The 20,849-nt window shown below is 43.5% G+C and overlaps 1 protein-coding gene and 1 non-coding gene across 2 annotated transcripts in view; both read right to left on the bottom strand.

The window, feature by feature from the left end:
• Positions 1–20,849, bottom strand: part of BLNK (B cell linker) — a 104,262-nt gene that overhangs the window by 69,213 nt on the left and 14,200 nt on the right.
• Positions 16,263–16,366, bottom strand: LOC121101367. Its single transcript, XR_005833361.1, has one exon. It is a non-coding gene; the product is annotated as a U6 spliceosomal RNA (small nuclear RNA).

Here is a 20,849-nt window from a genome sequence, read left to right as displayed (position 1 = left end):
TGAAGAGAAATACTTCCCAGAAAGTCTATCGTATCTCTACCATTAGAGGCTGTGCCTTCTTTTTGCCCTCCCACATCACCACTGGCCTCACCCTAAGCTTATAAAGAATGAGAAGATAAATGCTCCCAGACACATACACATTCAAGAGTTGCTCTATCCACCATGAGCCCCTGGGCAGCTTCCTGCTCTGCTTGCCACTTCAGTTAAAGGGGGTTGGATCCATTACCATGAGTGGGAAGAGAGACACCAAATGGTCACTCATGATGTGGGGATTGAAGTACTGGTTATTGTGTTTCCTTTTTATTTACTTGTTATACTAATCATGAGGCAAATAACATTCAGCCCATGTTGTCTTACTTGGTGTTCACAATGAGCCTGTGAGGAGGGCATCTCTAGTTGTATTTGACTGTTGAGGAAACTGAAGCTTATAGAAGCTGAGTGACTTTCTCAGGACCCATAGCTAATAATTGGCAATTGAAATTTGACCTTTTGGGGCTCCGACTGCATTGTCCTTCTAAATACATAACAGCAACCTTCTAGGTGACCTCCTTGGCTGCTGTCTGGTTGTGTTCTCTGACCCCACTGTTAAGGAATGGGCATCAGCTAAGGACTGATGATTCAATCAGGAAATATTTCCTGAGGGCCTTGGGATAAAATCTTTGAAAGCTGCCCATCGCTAAACAGTGGGGTCAGAGAATGGTCTCCATGCCTAAAGGATCACAGAACATCAGAGCTGAGAGGGACTTTGGAAATTGTCTGGTCCAAACTGGGGGACACAGGGGGGATGAGGACCTATCCAGGATGATGTGATAGAAAAGCCATATGTAGAATATATGGAAGCATCATAAAAGATAGACTACAGGGTGTGGTAGGTGAATGGAGGTGCAGACAGGGATGAAACAGTTAGGGCTGATGACGATACCGTTGATAGGAACAGGGACTATCAGAGATGGAGCTAGTGGCAGAAAGGTGAAAAGAAGGTGAATTTGTTTCTTTTTCTTTTTTAAAGTAATTCCTACACCCAAACATGGGGCTCAAACTCACGACTCTGAGATCAAGAGTTACATGCTCTACCAAGTAAGCCAGCCAGACACCCCAGTGAATTTGTTTCTGAAGAACTGAATTTGAAAAATCAAGTAACTGGAAATTCCAGTTGAGGATTCCAAGACCTGAGAAGAGAAGTCATGTCCCAGAAATTAGGTCTCCAAGTGGAAGTCCTAGCGGTGAGACCCAGACACCCAAGACAGGACTCTGTTGTACTCAACAGTTGTATTAGCCACTTAGGCTAAGGTGGAGGAGGGGTGTTTGTCACGCCTGCAGTCCTTGCAAAGCTAAATGCCACTGCTGTCACAATCAACAAGTAACACAACCAAAAGAGCTAAAAAGAAGAACTGAAATGAACATAAACTTTATTAAGGATCAATGGTTAGGGTATCAATTGTGTACCTACAAAATTAATAAGAAAGAATAACAATGATATGAATGACTACCATTTTTAAGCTAATAATTGTTATGTCAGGATCACGATGTGCCCTTGATGGACACTCACTATCTATTTTTGTGGCTAAGAATTTAAGCAAATTCTCATATAAATTTCGATAAACCTAAGAATATAAACACAACTCTTCACTTACTCTGTCACCTGGCGCCAAATAATTGCAGTTAGGCAACCTTCTGAACTGGTGTTAACTAGTCAGGACAGAGGACGCAAACGACAGGGATCCAGTACTTCATTTCCCTATTCCTCGCCGTCCCATCTAATTACAGAAAAGATTTAAAATGGTGCTTCAAGTCCATTGTGTTTACAATTTCATTTCTTTGAAAAGTTCCATGTCAACAGTGCACATTTTACCAAAACAGGCCAATTCTGTAAAGACAACTGAGTAGCCAAGTGGAAAAAAAGTTATTTCTGCCTAAGCAGATGAGTGTAGTGTATGATTATCCACAATATAATTTTGGTTTTCTACCCTATAATCTATGGTTGCATATTGCCTATCCACCACTCTGTGATTAAACTGGACTTTGTCCTGAGGCAGCTGGGGGGGGGGAATCATAAAGTGATTCAGGTTCCATTGCTTTTCTTCATTTAAATTCCCATCTGGATTTCCTAAAAGGGGTTCTAAGGCTTCTTATAGCTCCAGGTTATGGAATGTTTGGAAAGGACTTTGTAAAATCCTCTTGCTCATTTGAGAGAAGCCCTAATATCCATGCCTTGTTAGTTTCTTTGGCATGTCTCTCCTACGACTCCTTTCCTTTCCCTTCTCACTGCTGTGCCCCAAGTCCAGGCCTATAACCCTAGATTCTCGGGTTCCTAAACTGCCCCCATTACAGAGTATCCCTGCCCCCAACTCCCTCCCCCTCTAGTTCATCTGTCACCCTTTAGTAAGCTTGCTGGCATGACATCTCTAACCCTGTAAACCATTCTCTAATGTCCCATGGATAGAGCCCTCACTGTCCTTTGTGAGCTGGCCCCAACCTACACATCCTACCTCATCAGGACCTTCTGGTCCCATATACCCTGCTCCATAGTCCCTATTGGACAGAACACCCTCCTCCTCATCCCACCAATGAACTGTACTCAAGGCCAGCCCCAAGTGTCAGTTTCTCTATTTCCTTCCTCCCAGCTCATTGCTCTTCCTCCAGTTCTCACACTACTTTCGTCTTACCCACCTCTCAAACCTAGCTCTTGAAACATCTTCTCCATGAAAACTTTTCCGGCTACTCCAATTCCTTTCTTATACTCATTCAGTCACTTACTAGTTTCATTGACTCACCCCCCCCCCCCCCCCCCATCCAGGAGGGAGTAGCGACTCGAGACCAAGGGAAAGACTGAGGTAACTTCTTGTAGCCTGTCGGTCAGGTCATACCACAGCATTCACCAAGACACCCTTGAAATGGCTGACTGTGCCGACAGAGTCTACCCGTCCCAGATCAGCAGTTCATTTCAAAACCACCATTTACCAAGCACCTACCAGGTGTAAGATCCATATTCTCACTGTGAAGGGCAGTCTCACTGCCAATTTCAGACTAATATCTCTCACATTTTGCCTCAAGAGCTCTAATTCTCTGGCTCCTTATTGTTTGCGAAAACATACTTGCTACACGTGTCACATCAGCCATGAAAAACTGAAGTTCATTTGAACTTCAGTAGTTGGAATGTAAAACACTCATTGAACATTTAAAAGTTTCAGTCTCCAGAAACTATGATGCTGTTACAATGAGACAAAAAGATCTTCAAAATCAAAATTTGGGACATTGTCTTTTCCGTAGCTCAGAGGAGTTTTTTGATTCTTGTTCCTTGGGCCACTTCTGGTTTTATCTTTCTAAGTAGCTTTTATAGATAATTGTTATACTGACATAAGAACACTGGAAAAACAGATCTCACGTCCCCAAGCACTTGTGATATACACCCACAAAATAAATAAGAGATAGTACAACCACAACGAACACAAATGGTTACAATATTCCTTAACATTAAGCATTCGATAGTGACCCACAATGAAATGGTTGAGATAAACCCTTCCTTAGACTAGTTTGTTGTATTCAGACTCTGAAAGCCGACCTTTAGCAGAATCTTAGCCCTTGGCTTTTTTTTTTTTTTTTAACTGTCTCTCCAGAATCTTCTACCTTAATCTTTCAATGGTAAAAGCCAGCTAGAATAAGCCCACTTGTTCCTACATATTTCTTTAAAAACTCAGTCTACTTCCTTATAGCAATTGCCACCCACTGCCTTACAACTAGCAAAGTATTCCAGGATTTCAGGATTTCTCAGATGCAGTAAGATCATTTAAAAAAAAGGAGAAGCAGCAGCAGAAGAAGGAGAAGTATTGGATGGGGAAAATCTTACCTCAACTTCTGACTGGCAGGGACAGTTATTTTATTAAGCTTGTCCATTCTTTTTGTTAATTATAAGAGCCACAAATAACCGTCAGTGGTCACGTCAGCAGTCCCTGGCCCTCCTAGGGAGAAGCATGGTAAGCCTTTGATCTCAAGGGTCCCAGTCACTTGAGTCTGATTTCCGAGAGTGCAGGCTGCTGGCAAACACCCTACACTAGGGAGAAGTAAAACTTGCTCGAGCACATAGTCAAGTTTCATGTTTCTACATAATCATGTGATCTGGGTAGCCAGCCAGCTTGGCTGATTACTCCACGTTGTGTAAACTTTAATAGTGAAACCTACTGGACATGCAAATTTCTTTGCAGCTGCTTTCTTTTATAACCAGATTTGTAACCAGACCAGGACTGGCTTCTGGCTGGTCACTACTTCCTGTTGTCTCAAACACATATAGTCCCTGTTTTCAGCAGGTGTCATTCTGTCCCCAGTAGCTTCCTGGGCTTGAGGAAAAGCAGAATAATCAATTCCATCAGAAGGTCTCTTGGGGACTTTCTGTTCATTTGCATAAATCCATGGATAAACTTTTCCACTTAAAGAACCATGATACGAAAATGGCATTTCTGTACTGTCATTTAGAGAGCAGAAGGCAGTTTAAGGTCAGGGAGGAGGAAAATGAGAGGGACAGTTCCTTTCACGTCTGGGCACACGTCCCTGTGGCCAGCAAGAAAGCGCTGCTTGCCTTTGTGAAGCAGGTGCACACTTACCACATTTATTTAGGTGACCAGCCCTCTCTTGGGTCTGAGGAATACATAGAAAGGACACAGTAGAGGCTCCAAGTCACCTCTCCTGTTAGAGACCCAGGTCTGGCTGAATACAGAGGGGGAGATGTGAGGAGGAGACAAAAGGAGAGACCTGAAGGAGGTGGGGGGGAGTGAGGAGGAGAAGGGGAAGGGGGGGCAGTAGTGGCTCTGGCAGACGTGGAAGTGGTAGATGATTTCTTCCCCTCTGCATCTCTTCTTTGTACAAACAGAAGTTCTGTATTTCTCTAGGTAAATTTGGATTATTCACATTCATGTGCTGCCTCTGAATTTCTAGTTCGACCAGATGTTCAGGAGCAGAGTCCTCAGAGCTATTAAAGGGTGGGGCCCTTCTGCTTGGCCAAGCCACCACGTTGGCCAGACCTGTGAGGGAGCAATCTTTCATGAGAAAAATGCAAGCTCTTGCCTCTTCCAATTGTTTATTTTCCCCAAACAAGAAGCTCAATTTTCTACACTGGGTATCTTGCAGCGCATCCCGAAGGAGTTCTAGAGCCTCGCCCACCCTCTTGCCATAGTTCTTAACTGAAAGAAACCAGTAGACGGGAAGGGTGAAGGTTATTACAATGTCATCAAGGATCAAGAAAATCAAGCTTCACTGACTGGGATGATGAGAGCCAGCCTGTTTCTTCTAAATTACTGTAAAGTGCACCCCCTCAGCCTCTTGATCTTTCTCTCAACCAACAAATCTGCTTCGCACCTGGACTGGCAACTTCTTATTTCCCCAGAGAAAAAAAGCAGGGGCAGGAGTTACACTTCCGCATTTTCTTTTTACAGCCACTTGTCTTTCTTCTTTTTTACTGTATTTAGTCTGACATAATAAAAATGAGAGTCTGCTTTTCCAGACTGGACATTTTGCTCCACGTGGTGTGTAGCGTGCTGCCGCAGCTGTAACCAACTTCCCAAGAAAGTCAGTGCAAGCCTGGAGATCAAGGATACCAAGCTTTAGCTCAGGACTCGTAGAAAGAATGAGGCCACACAATGTGGCTTCCACAGCACATGGAGAACAATGTACCATCATAAACAGTCTCAATTTACACAGCGCAGTGGACATGAAAATTAATCTCTAGATGGACAGATGAGAAATGATAATCCCAACCTTAGAGAAAATTTGGAACTCTATACACTGTTGATAAAAATTCAAGTAGGCACAATCACTCTGGAAACACTTTGGTGTTACCAAAGTAATTTGGGTCATAGACATGACAAAGCAGTATGAAGATACCATGTACACCAAGGTCATGTGCAAGAATTGTTTTGGAAGCACCCTTTCTAATAGAAAGCTTAAAAACACTGGAAATAACCCAATTGCCCATCAACAGGAGAAAGAATACATTAATTTTGGCACATCGACGCAATGGAGTTCTATTCAACAGTGACAATGAGTGAAGTACAATTGTGTCAGTATGGATAAATAACAAAAATAATTTGTGCAATAAAGGCAAGTTAAAGAAGACCACACATCATGATTCCAGTTATATTAAGGCTAAAGACATGTGGAACTACTAATATATTATTTAAGACACACATCTATATGGTCAAACAGAGGGAAGGAATGATAGATGTAAGATTCAGGTGAATGGTCACAGGGATGGGGGTTGGAGTGAAGGGGCACACAGGGCTTCAGAGGCAATGGTGGTGTCCTACTTCTTATGTTGAGTGGCAGGTATATAGGTACCTACTGTAGGTATTAAATATTTAACAAAAATAAATAAAGAAGATATGGTCTAGAATTATGGGGCAAAGCCAGGACAGCCTAAGTCTCAGCTCTGTGAGATGCTGAGACTTGAGAACAAGAAGACACACTATACTGGAGCTTGGGGATGAGACCCAATGAACCCTGGTTTCTCTTGGGTCTTTCACTGCATCTATGAATGACAATAAACAACAATAGGCTACTGAATGCTTTCCATGTTTCCATACGATGACACCCATTTCACATGGGAAGAAACTGATTTGTAGAGAGATTAGGTAACTGGCTCAAATTTTTGCCTCTCATTCATGAAAGAGCTGGGACTCAAACTTAAGCCTGTTTCTGTAGTCTAAGCTGAGAATCACAGGGCTTTGCCATCACAAGAGAGGTCATTGATTCAGCTGAGGGTCCTGCTCTGACATAGAGGCACCAACTTATCCATGACCTTGGGTGAATCACTTAGTCTCCCTGACCTCAACTTCTCATCTTTAGAGAACAGAAAGGGGGTTTAAGGAGAACTCAGGCTACTTCCGACATGACATCTGGACACTGGCCCATGTGCCCAGAAATTGGATTCCACCAATGGAAACACCCTCACAGTTTCCAGAAGAGAAGCCTGTGATGGTCTTTACTAGATTGCTTCCCAGTGAGGGACTAGGTGGTTGTGGCAGTTTACAGAGCCTTGGAAGTAGTCCAAGTCTTTACCAGAACTGAAAGTTCAGCCACTCTGTTCTGCCACCCACCTGCTGATGGCTTTTCTCCTGCTAGAGGTGGTTTAGACACACTGCCAAAGTACGCAAGCGGCAATGTTGGCACTATGCAGTATGGTTCTTTTTTTTTTTTTTAAGATTTATTTATTTATTTTAGAGAGAGAGAGAGTGTGTGCATGCAAGCAAGGGGAGGGACAGAGGGAGAAGGAGAGAGAATCTCAAGCTGACTCCCCACTAAGCATGGAGCCTGACACGGGGCTGGATCTCACCACCCTGAGATCATGAGCTGAGCCGAAACCAAGAGTTGGACGCTTAACCAACTGAGCCTCCCCAGGTGCCCCAGTTCTGTGGTTCTACCCATAATCTACTCCCACGATGGTCAGCCTCACAGCAACTATGAGAGGGGCTACCATTCCCATTCCCATTCCTGATGTGAAGTCTGAGCCTCAGAAAGGTGACATAACTTACCTAAGGCCACCTGGTCTTCCTGCTCCCCAAGCCAGGCCCCCTAATGCCCAAACCATTCAGTCTTTTTTCCTCTCTTGCACTGGCCCTCTTTTGTGGGGTGGAGTGGGGTGGGTGTCCTGTAAGAACAGTGGCCCTAGCAGCTTTGTGACATTGCAGGCCAAAGTCGCTGCTGGTCAGGCCAATGTGTGGTTAACTGGGCAGTGCTTGTGGAGGATCCAGATGGAGGCAGGTTTGGGAGGAAGCTGAGGGAGGAAGCCTGGCACAGAGAGCAAGTGGGGAAAAATAGCAGAAGAGGCCAGAAAAGGCAAAGAGAGAAAAGGAAGTGTGGTACATGCTGACAGTCTGTTTTCCTCCTTTGTGGGGAGTGGGGTCAAGAAGGGAGAAAGAAGGAAGAAGAGAGCACATAGGTGACTTGAGCAAATGGGCACAGACTCTTTGCAGCTCAAGGCTCCACTTTCTGTGAGACAAATCTGCTCTCTATTTTACCCATTCAGTAATCTCGATGTTCTGTATGTCAAATTGGCCTGGAGGGCAACATCTGTTTCACTAGGAGACTAGCTTGGACCATAACAGCCTTTCTCATATCGTCCAAGTCCCTGGTTGGCAGGGACACTACAGTAGCCTGCTGTCAGGATGGACAACTCCTGGGCCACGTGCCATCACCCTTCCCTTGCCTCCAGCCGTCAGAGCCAATCTGCTGACCAGATTCTCCTTTGTAGTATGCGCACGGTCACCCCGCCCTCATGCCAGCCTGGGCCCTCGCCCGGATTACCGCTCGGCCTCCTAAGACTTCTTGGTAGCCAGGTCCACCCTCGTTCTCGTTCCCAGCCCACATTCCCAGCTGATGACTCTTCTTAAGGATTTCAGAGGCTTTTCTTCTAGAACCAAGTACGAATGTCATTCATGCCCTTCTGTGACTGAGTCTTGCCTCAGGATCCATCTTATTCCTCACTACGTCCCAGCAGGGGAGCATCCCTTTGGGGCTTTTCAAACACTCTTCTCTCCTCATCAGTCACACAGCCCAGCCACCAGCCAGGAACAGGGTGGGAGGCAGATACGAAGAGTCTGAGGCAATTAGGGGGCCAGGTTGTTCCCATCAGTCGGGCCGTGTTGAAATCAGAGAACAGGCGAGGGTGGGGTTGCAGAGTGTTCTGTGCAAGGAACGGGAGTGTCAGAGATGTGGAGAGCCAAGGTAAGGCTCACATCCTCCAGGGGCTGAGCTCCCAGAGGCCAGAAGTCCCTGGTAGCAGATGCTCTGATTGATTATAATTTTCTGTTATCTTTTAGAGAGTGAAACTTGACTAGCTCCTAGTCTTCCAACCCAGGCAGTCCACCTGGATTTACAGGGCTCAAAACAAAAGCAGACTTGAGCAGATGGGGAGACGTTTCATGTTCTTGGGTAGAATGACTCAATATGATGAAGGTGTCCATTAGCTCCAATTAGTATATAAATTCAATATGATGCCAAAAGATAAAACTAAATTCAAACCTCAAACCACTTACCAAAAACAACTCCCAGTGTATCAGAGAGTTAAGTGTAAGAATGAAGAAAACATAGTTAAATTTGACAACCTTCTCTCTGACTTAGACTCCAGAGACAATAAACGAAAAGACGGATAAATTTAACCAGAGAAACATAAAGAAATTTTTCATGGCATAAAAAACATCATAAGCAGTATCAAAAGACAAAGGACAAATTGGGAGTAAAGTGCTGCATTATGCAACACAGATAACAAATATAGAGATGTCTAGAAACAATACTAACATTAATACTATGTACAGAAGATAATAGAGATATGTATCCCTAATAGATAAAGAGCTCCTGAAAATTGAGATGGAAAAAAGAAAAACCAAGACAAAAGGCTGCCAAAAACCATGACCATGAACAGCAAGAGGTCTTTGAAGGGAAGAAAAGAGGCTCACTCACACTCCCATGAAAAGAAAGACAATCACTACGATGAAGAAATAGCCCACGTAGTAGACTGACAAAAATCTAAAAGCGTGATGATAGGGTGCTCTGAGGACACAGGCACCCTTTGCTGACAGCACGTGACAGTCCTCACGCAGGGGCGCTGGCCATACTGAACAAACTTCATGAACTGACCTTCCTTCTCAGCCAGCTCACCGTTAGGGCCTTGCCCTGTGGAAACACACATGCACGTCCCCACACACACGCCACATCTGCACACGGTTATCACAGTTGTACTTGCAACAGCGATAGATCGGGAAACCTAAATGGCTACCAGTGGGTCTGGCTGAATAAGTTCTGGTCCACCTTTATAGCAGAGTTCAGTGTAGCCGTACAAAAAAGGTGTGAGCTCCAGGATTTGGTAGTAGAATACGCGAGGTCTGGACAGTGTCAGCTGCTTTTTTTTTTTTTTCCTTAACAAGAAGATAGAGGAAGTTTATATACATACACCTACTGCAAAAATAAACATAAACATGGGAAGGATAAACCAGCCACTAATGAACATCATCACCAACAGGAGGCAAAACGGAGCTGGAAACAGCAGAAGATAAGGATGGATATAGATTCTCTGAATCTTTTTATGCAGTTTTGACTTTTAAACTAGGTTAGACATAGCCTAAAAGCAAACATTTTTAAAAGGAAACCTTACCTATGAAAATAAACAGAAACAAATGAATGTAAGTGGTGACATATCCCAGAGAAGAGGATTATCTTGAGTCTTGAACCCAGTCCTCTGTACATCCTCAATAAAATATATTCCAAGAATGAAAATAACTGCAAAGAAATCTCAAATTCCGCTCACTCCTTTTACTTAGAGTAATAACATATGCATGAGGATTTTTGAAATGATGTCAAGCTATGAAAAAGCATGGAGGGACCTGAAATGCCCCTGAAATCCTTAAGGGAAAGAAGCCAGTCTGTGAAGGCTACAGCCTGTATGCTTCCAACTAGATGACATTCTTGAAAAGGCAAAATGATGGAGAGAGTAAAAAGATCAGCGGTTGCCAGTCCTACACTCTCTTGCACATTGTTGCTCTGCTCCCAGTTGTATGTCTTCCCTGTCTTCACCCAGAGCCCTGGCCTCCCCATGCCTCAACATTTCCTTTCCTGCTGTCCCTGGGATGGTTCCTCCGGACAGTGGTATCCCACTGCAGTGCAGGACCCAGATTACCCAGACTGCAAAGTGCCTTGAGATTGGCTTATATTTCACAGCCTTACATTCAATCATAATTTGTCAGGTCTGGAACAGGCCTTAGAGAGGGAGTTACTAGATTCAGCAAATAAAAACACAGGATGCCCAGATCATTGTAGATAACCAACAGATACTTTTTAGTAAAAGCACGTCCCGAATATGGCATCAGGTCCTGTATTTTATCTAGCAACCTTAAGATGAAGAAATCAAGAAGAATCACCCAGACGGTGAACTGACTTAGAAAAGTCCATTTTAGAGAAAGACCCCAGAAAACCAGAAAAAAAGCAAGAGCAGAAAGAACGAAGATCTCCTTACTCCCAACTGATGTACAGTGTTCTGTTTTGCAAAGACAACAATATCTGTAGTTAAGACATGTTGAATCAGAGCAAGGAATCAGATTGCTTATGAGAAAACGTACGTGCTTTTCTATTTATTTATTCTATTTAACCTAATAATTTTGTTCCCAAAGTGTAGTGGCTTAAATGGATCTTCCCATCTCCAACCTTAGGTTACCTGAAAGGAAGAATTCAAATTCCCTTTTAAGAAATGGCATACCAAGGATTGACAGACTGGGAACACCCAAGCATGCATGTGCCAGTCTTAGAGTTGTAATGAGAAAACTCAACGCATCACTATCATCCTCCCACAGCATGACTTCCTCTCTCCTGTGATTTCAACATTTTGCTCTTTTATTTTTATTTATTTATTTATTTTTTAGATTTTATTTATTTGACAGAGAGAGAGAGAGCACAAGCAGGGGGAGAGGTAGGCAGAGTGAGAAGTAGGCTCTCTGCTGAGCAGGGAGCCTGATGTGAGACTCAGTCCCAGGGCCCTGGGATCATGACCTGAGCCGAAGGCAGAAGCTTCACCCACTAAGCCACTCAGGCGCCCCTCAACATTTTGCTCTTCTGTAAGTCAGAGGACCCCTCATGTAAAATGTAACAAATATTTATAGAAAGCCACGTTATATAAAGAAATCTTCATGTATGTTCTACAGCATTACTATCTAAAGAGATTTTTCAAATCAATAAGTAAATGGCTAATCCCCTAAGAGAAAAGTGAGCAGAGAGCACAAAAGGTTAACTCACAAAACAAGAGGTGGAAATAGCTGATAAGGAAGCTCACAATCTCACTAAAGCAAAGAAACAAATTAAAGCAAGTGTAAGTACCATCTTTTTTTTTTTTTTAAAGATTTTATTTATTTATTTGACAGAGAGAGACAGCCAGCGAGAGAGGGAACACAAGCAGGGGGAGTGGGAGAGGAAGAAGCAGGCTCATAGCGGAGGAGCCTGATGTGGGGCTCGATCCCAGAACGCCGGGATCACGCCCTGAGCCGAAGGCAGACGCTTAACCGCTGTGCCACCCAGGCGCCCCGTAAGTACCATCTTTTTAACCTATCAAATTGGTTCAGCTCTTAAGAAGTGATCAGCTTCACGTTTGTCAAAGGCACTGTTGAATGGGTACCCTTGTGGCAAACAGGGCTACAAATTGAAAGAAACATCCCAGAAGGCAATTTGAATCTTAAAATGTTATGCTCAAAAGAATAAAACAAAAGTTTAGAAATTTGTCCTGGGTGTAGAGTTATTTACAATAGTGCAGAATTAGAAACGATGTAATCATCTAACAATACTGTAGTAACACTCAGGGTGGCCAGGTGGCTCTGGCTCAGTGGGTTGCAGGATCTAGGTCACACCAGCTCTTGGAAGACAATTAAATTCTCAGAAATGTTGTGAACCTGTTGTTTATATAGCCATTATTTGAAAAATAAATTAAATAAGTTATATTTAAAACAGAGGTAATCGATATTCAAAACTCATCTCTTTCTGGCTATTTTAATACATTTTGCTGATAGCTATGCTCTTGAGATTACTCACCCCTGTGGTATCTATCTCTAAGGTGAGAAGACAACATAGCAGTCTGCCACCGTACATCTCTTCCCAACTCCATGTTCAGTGACACTGTTGGGGCTTGAAAGCAGCCATGGCCAAAGTATTTACACCACAGGAGTTGGCAGACGCTACAAATCAGGGCTATTTGGGCTTTTGTTTGAAAGCTAATTATTAAACATTCACCAACACATCATCACTTTGGCTGCTCGAGCCTCAGGTTCAAGTACAATGGGATGGTGACACCACCCTCAAAAGTGCAAGGTCCACTCCAAGTGGAATATTTTGGCTACATCTGCATTCTTAGAGCCAACACCAGGGAGAAAGTGGTACCCATTCTCCATCTTGGAGCTGGGTCAGAGGTCCACCCATGACCCCCACATGAAAGTCAGGGGCTGTCGTCGGAAGAAGGGAGAAGGGCTACCAGTGAACCCTCCAAATATAGCCACCATAGCTTGTAAAGCAGTAGCTTACACTTAGTATCTCTGTCCCCAACCCACCTCAAGGTCTTCTTCTTCCATTCATCATGGACAAGAGACAAGTGGTTCTGGACTAATGAAGCTCTTGGTAAGTGGGGAGAGATGAGTAGGTTCTGATCTGAGACCTCTTCCCCAGAGTCTCCAATCTTCCCCTGTGGTGGATGATGTCCCCACTAACTTCCCCAGTCTCATTTTTTACTGTTCATGGTTTGCTTCCAATATAGACAAAGGAGACATACATTCTTGTGTAGGTTCCTGAGATTTTTAAAAATGAATTTAAATTATTTTTTCTTTAAAGGGTTCCTAATCAAATGGGGGAGACATACAGACAAATAATTATGAATGATGTGAAGTGTGCTTTCACAGATATCTATCTATCTATCTATCTATCTATCTATCTATCTATCCACACTGCACTGAGAGCTAGTGTGGAGTTAGGAAAATGGGGACAGCTCCCCAGAGAAGAGGACCTGTGGGCTGGAGCCTTCCATACAAATAGGAAGCTTGTGAAGAGGAGCACAGAGGGACTTTCTCTTCCAAGGGAACAACATGAGCTCTGGCACCACAAGGTCACCCAGCTTCATTTGCCCGTTTCCCAAAACTCCAGATACCTCAAGAAAATTTCCCCTTCTCTCTTGCTCTCCTTTCTGTTCTGAGCCAAAAGTAGAGCTCACATATGGGAGTGACACCCTTGCACGGGGGAGGAAGAGCACCCGGGCTTTAAAGTGGATCTACAAAGAGTCTGGGCCACTGACTTGCCCTCCAGGCTCCTCGGAAGCCTCCAGCTGCCTCTACCACCTCCTTACAGGAAACCCGTTCCTCTTCCAGGGAAGCACAAAGGAAACAAGCTTTACTTCTTCAGCTTTTCTCTTTGGCTCAACTACTGTATCTCCACAGCAGACATTTCTGCAACAGTCTTTCGAGCCTGGGGACCAAAGCCCCATTAATAGCTTTGCTTCTATGGGAAAAAGTGCTTTCAAGTTCCAAACAACCAACTTACAATAAATGATTGAACTCAATGAGCTTCCTGTGATGTTTTGCACACTTCAGTGCGAAAGGCTGGTAAGTGTGTGTGTGTCTGAACATTTCTAAATATGGGGGCCAGGTGCTACATTTTCAGACCAACCAAGTGTGACATTTTTTCCCTCTTAAAGCAACAGAATCATCTCTTGGGCTAACACATATCCATTTAAGGGAAAACTTGGTGAAAGAAATGGCTGGGACCAAAAATATAATATAGCAATGCTGAGAATTTAGGAAGAGAGGTATGTGTTTGCAGAGTATAAGAAAAAAGACTAACTTATTTTTTAACTTTATTATTACAGGTTCAGGCAAAACAGCAAGGCATCTGCAAACATGGAGAGAGAGGTGTCAAAGCCACGAACAGCTGTTTTACTTTGAGTCTAGAGATCGCCAAGATGAGGTTGCTAGCCCACTGCAAAGCAAGTCCAGACACACCAAAATTTCTAAACCACACAGTGAAGAGAGCACACAGTCTGTCTCCCTGAGAAGTCAAAAGCATCAGATAATGCATGCATCAGAGAGGGGGGACCACGCAAATTGCTTTTTTGCATTGAAAGAAGACTCTTGGGCTCAATACTTGATTCATTTCACTCTCCCACCCTTGCTTCCGCTCTTTGCTACACCCTTGACCTTCTCTGTTCAGCCTCTTTATTTTTCTCTCACTTCCTCTAAGTAGAGGGGATGATGTGGTTGAAATTAATGCTCCTGAACTGAAGACGTTATTCCAACCATGTCTTTTTTTTTTCTTTCACAACCATTTATTTACTGCTGTTTATTCAAGAGTCATACCTTTGTCTATACACCGGCATGATGAAGCATTTTCTCCCTATAAACATTGCCGTGTAAATTTCTATATCCCTGAATGGTAGGCATTTTTAAAAAAATTAACATATGCTGTGTTATTAGTTTCAGAGGCAGAATTTAGTGATTCATCAGTTGTATATAACACCCAGTGCTCATACCATCAAGTGTCCTCCTTAATGCCCATCACCAAGTTACCCCATCCCCCACCCACCTCTCCTCCAGCAACCCTCAGCTTGTTCCCTATACTTAAGAGTCTTTAATGATTTGCCTCCCTCTCTGTTTTTATTTTATTTTATTCTTCCTTCCCTTCCCCTATGTTCATCTGCTTTGTTTCTTAAATTCCACATATGAGTGAAATCTTACGGTATTTGTCTTTCTCTGACTGACTTATTTTGCTAAGCATAATACCCTCTAGTCGATCCACATCGTTGCAAATAGCAAGATTTCATTCTTTTTGATGGTTGAGTAATATTCCATTGTATATATATATACCACATTTTCTTTATTCATTCATCTGTCGATGGACATCTGGGCTCTTTCTATAGTCTGACTATTGTGGGCATTGCTGCCATAAACTTTGGGATGCATGTGTCCCTTGGAATCACTATGTTTGTATCCTTTGGTTATATATCTAGTAGTGCAATTGCTGGTCATAAGGTAGTCATATTTTTAACTTTTTGAAGAAACTCCATACTGTTTTCCAGAGTGGCTTCACCATTTTGCATTCCCACCAACAGTGTAAGAAGGTTCCCCTTTCTCTGAATGGTAGGCATTTAAAAAAAAAATACTGGTAATTACCAAATTAAAAATTAAAAAAAAAAACTTACTTGCCCTTCTGAACAAAGTCCAGTACTTCCTAGTGAGCAGGACTGACTATATATTTTGTGGGATCCAGTGCAAAATGAAAATGTGAGCCTCCTTGTTCAAAAATTATTCCGAATTTCAAGATAGTGACAGCAGAACATTGAGCCAAGCAGAGGGCTCTTCTGAGGGTGGGGCTCTAGGTGACTACACAGCCACACACATGCCTGTGGCGCTGGCCCTGCTGGAGGGTTTTCATGAATGAGTGTGCACATGCACAGACATGGGCACGGTTCCCTAGGCTGGTACAGAATTAGCCAGAAATCCACAGGGAAAATGTAATCGTGTGACCTCACAAAAAAGTGCAGACATGCTGTGGTGGTTTCCAGTCCACTCCAGAGAATTCACTTATTTACAATGACTGACACAGAGAAAATACTGTGATTCGTTACAGCACCTGGGCCAACGGATGAGTGAGGTATTCTGGGTGATCTGTTCTCACATTTATAGAACGTAACAAAATACACTTAAAATGTGCTAAACATGGAAGGAATTTTGTCCTTGGGGACTTGCAGCATTTGTGTTCTCAAAAATATGGAACACTACGAATCTGCGAGTCATCCTTGTGCAGGGGCCATGCTACTCTTCTCTGTATCGTTCGGTCTCAGTATATGTGCTGCCTAAGCGAGCGCATGGAAGGAACGTTGAAGTCACCCTTCCCCCGGGGCTGGAAGCATCTGTAATAAGGTATGTGGAAGAGCTCTGTGGGCTGGGAACCACGGGTCCGCCTTTGCCACCGCGTCACCGTAACTGATCAACACAAGGGCGGGTGAAGCCAGGCTTACAGCTGAGTGCATTCTGAAGAACAGGTTTCTCTGGTTGCAACAACTTCAATCACAGTCACATTTTTCTTCATTAAGTGCCCTACACCTGCTACCCAAATGGTAGTTTCATCCTATCCTGGCTCTTCTGCTCCTGGTCTCATGGACTACAACCCCCCCCAACCCCTACCCAGTCCCCATCCAGTGTTCCCACCCCCTGTCCTCCTGGGCAATCTCTCTTCCCCTTGTGATAATGGAGTCACTGTCCCATGTCCTTTCTTGCAAACTTGTCAGGGTAGCAGTGGCATCTTCCTCTGCCCAGACTTCTGCTGGCTTCAAAGTGGGGAGGGGCATTTGTCCCCAGGAGCAGGGAAGGGTCATTGCTGGGACTCCAGGCACACCTGTCTCCAGCAGGACTGGTTGCAGACAATGCAGATTGCATTCTCTGGGGGCAAACACAGCCACCATCATATATTTACACTTTTTCCTCAATTGCCTACTCCAATCTTCAACCTAGTCTCACGTGAGCATGAGGCTTGCATTTATGAGTGTCGCTGCTCCAGAGATGAGGAAGTTGGGGACACTAGGAAGACAAGGGACTCTGACCCAACCCTGTACTACCTGACACTCAGCCTTTATTCTGTACCACCCACAAAACTTTGCTGCAAATTAAATGATAAAGCAGCAAGTTTTAACATTTTCTAGGGAATAATTATATTTACAAGATTGCAAATAAACTCCTTCACTCTCCCTCTGGTTTTCCCTCCCTCCACCAAGTCCCCCCCCCCCCCCCCCCCCCCAGGCTGATTCACCTCCTTCTCCTTCAAAAACCAATGGATGATCTAACTTCCTAGTCTTCTCTTCCTTCCTCTACTCAGATGCTGTCAGAAAACAGACTAATAAGCACAAAAGTGACAGACCCACATCACTCACCAGCAAGGAGAAAGAAGCTAACCATCTCCAAAGAAGTTGGAAGGATTTCCAGAAAGTTAATAAATTTAAAAATCTAGAATTGTGTTGCCTAAATTAACTGGCAATGCTGTACCAACTTGTAAAACTTCAAATAACAAATGTGCCCGCAGACCATTGTAGTTTGTAAAGCTCTTTCACATATATTAATGCACTTGAATTCACAATATAGTATGACATGGATGTTATTACTAGACCCATTTTACGAGGAGAAAACTGAGGCACAGAGCAGTTAAGTGACTGGCCCACAATTACTCAACAGGAGAAGTGAAGTCAGGTTTTCTGACCTGGGAGTCTGTGTTCTTTCTACTCTCCCACACAGCTGATTGTTGAACTACATTTTCAGAACAATGCACTTGTATTTCTTCATTTTTCCAAATGACGAGAGTCACAATTCAGAAAGAGTACAAGCCTAGTCTAAAGTCTTGCAGCTTGGATATCCTCCTGCTGCCAAATTTAGAAGTCTCTGACCTTCTTTCAAAACTTAAGTAGATTTCAAATCAGTGGAGAAAATATGGATTATTTAATAAAAGAATCTAGGACAACTAGGAAGCTACTTGGGGGAAAGAAACTTAGATCCAATACTCCACTTTGTACACAAAAATAAATTCCAAGCAGATTAAAGATGTAACCATGAAAATAAAACCATAAAAAAAAAACCCCAAAGGAGAACATGAAGGGCCTTCCAAGTCTAACACAAAATGTAGAAGCTATGACAGAGAAGATCAATATATTGGCTACATAAAAAAAATCCGTATGTTTAAAAAGCACCACCATTAACCAAATAAAAAGTCAGAGGACAAATATGGGCAAGTATTTGCAACCTACATGCAGGAAAAGGCTAATTTTGTAATACATAACTGAACCCCAGAAATCCATAAGAAAAACACAACACACCCAGTGGAAAAATGGCCACCAGATATAAACGGATGGTTGGCAGAATTAGACAGAGACCTTAAAGAGATGGAAAATTTCACGAGCTCACTCATATTAAGGCAATGCAAATAAAAACTCCACTAAAATACCTTTTTCCGCAAGTCCGATGGCAAAGATCCCAAAGTCTGATAATACACTGGGTGTTAAGAGGATGAGGAAATGGGTCCATTCCCACCTCTCTGTTGTATAATCTAAGTGTAAATTAGTACATCCTCAAGGGAGAGCAATTTGCAGATGGGCAAGATCTATAAAAATGTAAATGCACATATGGAGGATTTCAGCCAATTACCTGTCACCAAGGGTGGATGGTGAACCTCGACTTGGCTCCAAACCCCTGCTGTCTCTCAGCACCAGAGCTGGAGGAGTCCAAGGCCAGAGCCGCCCCTGCCTATGTGCTAAACAGAAATTCAGTGAGTACCTGTGAGTACAAGCAACACTTAACTTTCATGGGAAACTGGAAGACATTGTATAATATGCATGTTTTATGTATGAGGAGACTGTGGCTCAGCGAAGTTAAGTTTTTTGCCCAAGGCCACACAGCTGCTAAGTGGCAAAGCCAGGCTCAAAGCCAGCAGCCCCCTCTTTCCCTACAGAACCACTGTCTCCAGCACCTTCCTCTGTGCCTTTATGATGCCATCCACAATCCCAAAAGCTCCGTAAAAGGAGTGACCCATGTGACGTGATGCTGATCCTTAAAATTTGTTGATCCAATGAATGAATGGGGTAATCCTGCGCTGGCCTTGGCAGATAAAGAAGATGCTGCCCTTTCTCTGCACAGAGGAAAAGAATTACAAAGCAGGAAATGAAGGAGTGTGTTTCAGGAAAATACAAATATTCAGTCCATAACAATAGGCAACAAACAAAAGCAAAACCAAAACCCTACTTGCTTGCTTGCTACATGCGTGCACTGCTACATAACTATTTGTTCTCTGCTGAGAACTTTGGTTCAGATCCCTGGCTACGCAGAGCAAGTACCTGAGTTTTTAAAACATCAGGGACCAGGCTCCATCGCAGGCAAAGGGCGGCGGAATCTCAGAGGCTGGTGGTAGGGCTGAGCAGCCTTGGTTTTCCCAAGCACCACGGTTACCCTCCTGCACTGCCAAAGTTGCGAAACCAGGGACGCATACGAAACATTTTTTTAAGTAAAGTAATTTATTCACAACCAAATGCTCCAGACTTTCTTCAACAGGAACTTTGCTTAATTTTTACCCAGAGACCTGCTAAGATAGAAAATACTGACACCAAGTGGAAACAACTAGAACTTCCAGGCATGGGCCTGGGAAATGAAGCCCGGAGGTGTCTGGTCAGCTCACTGAACAGCTGGGGGAGCTCCCAGCAAATTGGCTTGCGCACAGCACCAAGGACAGGTTTCATTTTGCAGCATTTCACATACGTGTGTCAGGATTTGCCTCCAAGAAGCTAGACTACCTTCTCTGACGCCAGAACGCCAGACCAAGCCAGGGGCTGCCCATTGCTGGCCTGGTCTCGGAGGATCTTGTTCACCCTGCCTTGCCTTAGCTTGTCTTATAGTGTGCGGATGTGTATCTACACAGGGGCACATGCAAGAGGGTTTATAAGCCCATGTGTCAGGACGCAATATCACTTACCTTGTGTGTACAGAGAAAATGTGAGCTTTGTTACTTTGTCTATAGAAGAGCTGATTTTCTTTCTTCTTGCCGGAATGTGGGAAAAGAACTAAAATTTAGTCCCATCTGGCCATTTCAGTCCAATTTAAATTGTCCCATTAAGTAACTCTCTTTTCACTTGGATAACTCCAGAAAATGTACTACTCCCAAGATGGCGCCTGGATATATGGGAGAAGCATGTGGCCATGTGCCCTTGTGGCATCAGGGAGCACTATCTCACGTGATGCTGACAAAATGGAGCTATGACTCAAAGGATGACAATGCTTTCTCCCAAAGTCCTGCTTGATGCCGCCTGGTAAGTGCTGGATGGAGCAAGTTTGAGTTGTAAGGAATTTGAGGAAAACATTAAAAGTAATGACTTCACAACAGATATTGTTGGTGAGGATGCAGAGAAAAGGGAATCCTCTTACACTGTTGGTGGGAATGCAAGCTGGTACAGCCACTCTGGAGAAACAGTATGGAGGTTCCTCAAAAAGTTAAAAATAGAACTACCTTATGACCTAGCAATTGTACTACTAGGTGTTTATCCAAAGGATACAAACATAGTGATTCCAAGGGGCACCTGCACCCGTTGGTGCAATGTCCACCCTATAGCAGCAATGTCCACAATAACCAAACTATGGAAAGAGCCCAGATGTCCATCGACAGATGAATGGATAAAGAAGATGTGGTATATATATATACAATGCAATACTACTCAGCCATTAAAAAATGAAATCTTGCCATTTGCAACGACATGGATGGAACTAGAGGATATTATGCTAAGTGGAATAAGTCAGTCAGAGAAAGAAAATTATCATATG

This window comes from Ursus maritimus, unplaced genomic scaffold (genome assembly GCF_017311325.1).
Source record: "Ursus maritimus isolate PB19 unplaced genomic scaffold, ASM1731132v1 scaffold_7, whole genome shotgun sequence".
NCBI lineage: Eukaryota > Metazoa > Chordata > Mammalia > Carnivora > Ursidae > Ursus > Ursus maritimus.
This window is presented reverse-complemented; position numbering and strand designations above follow the sequence as displayed.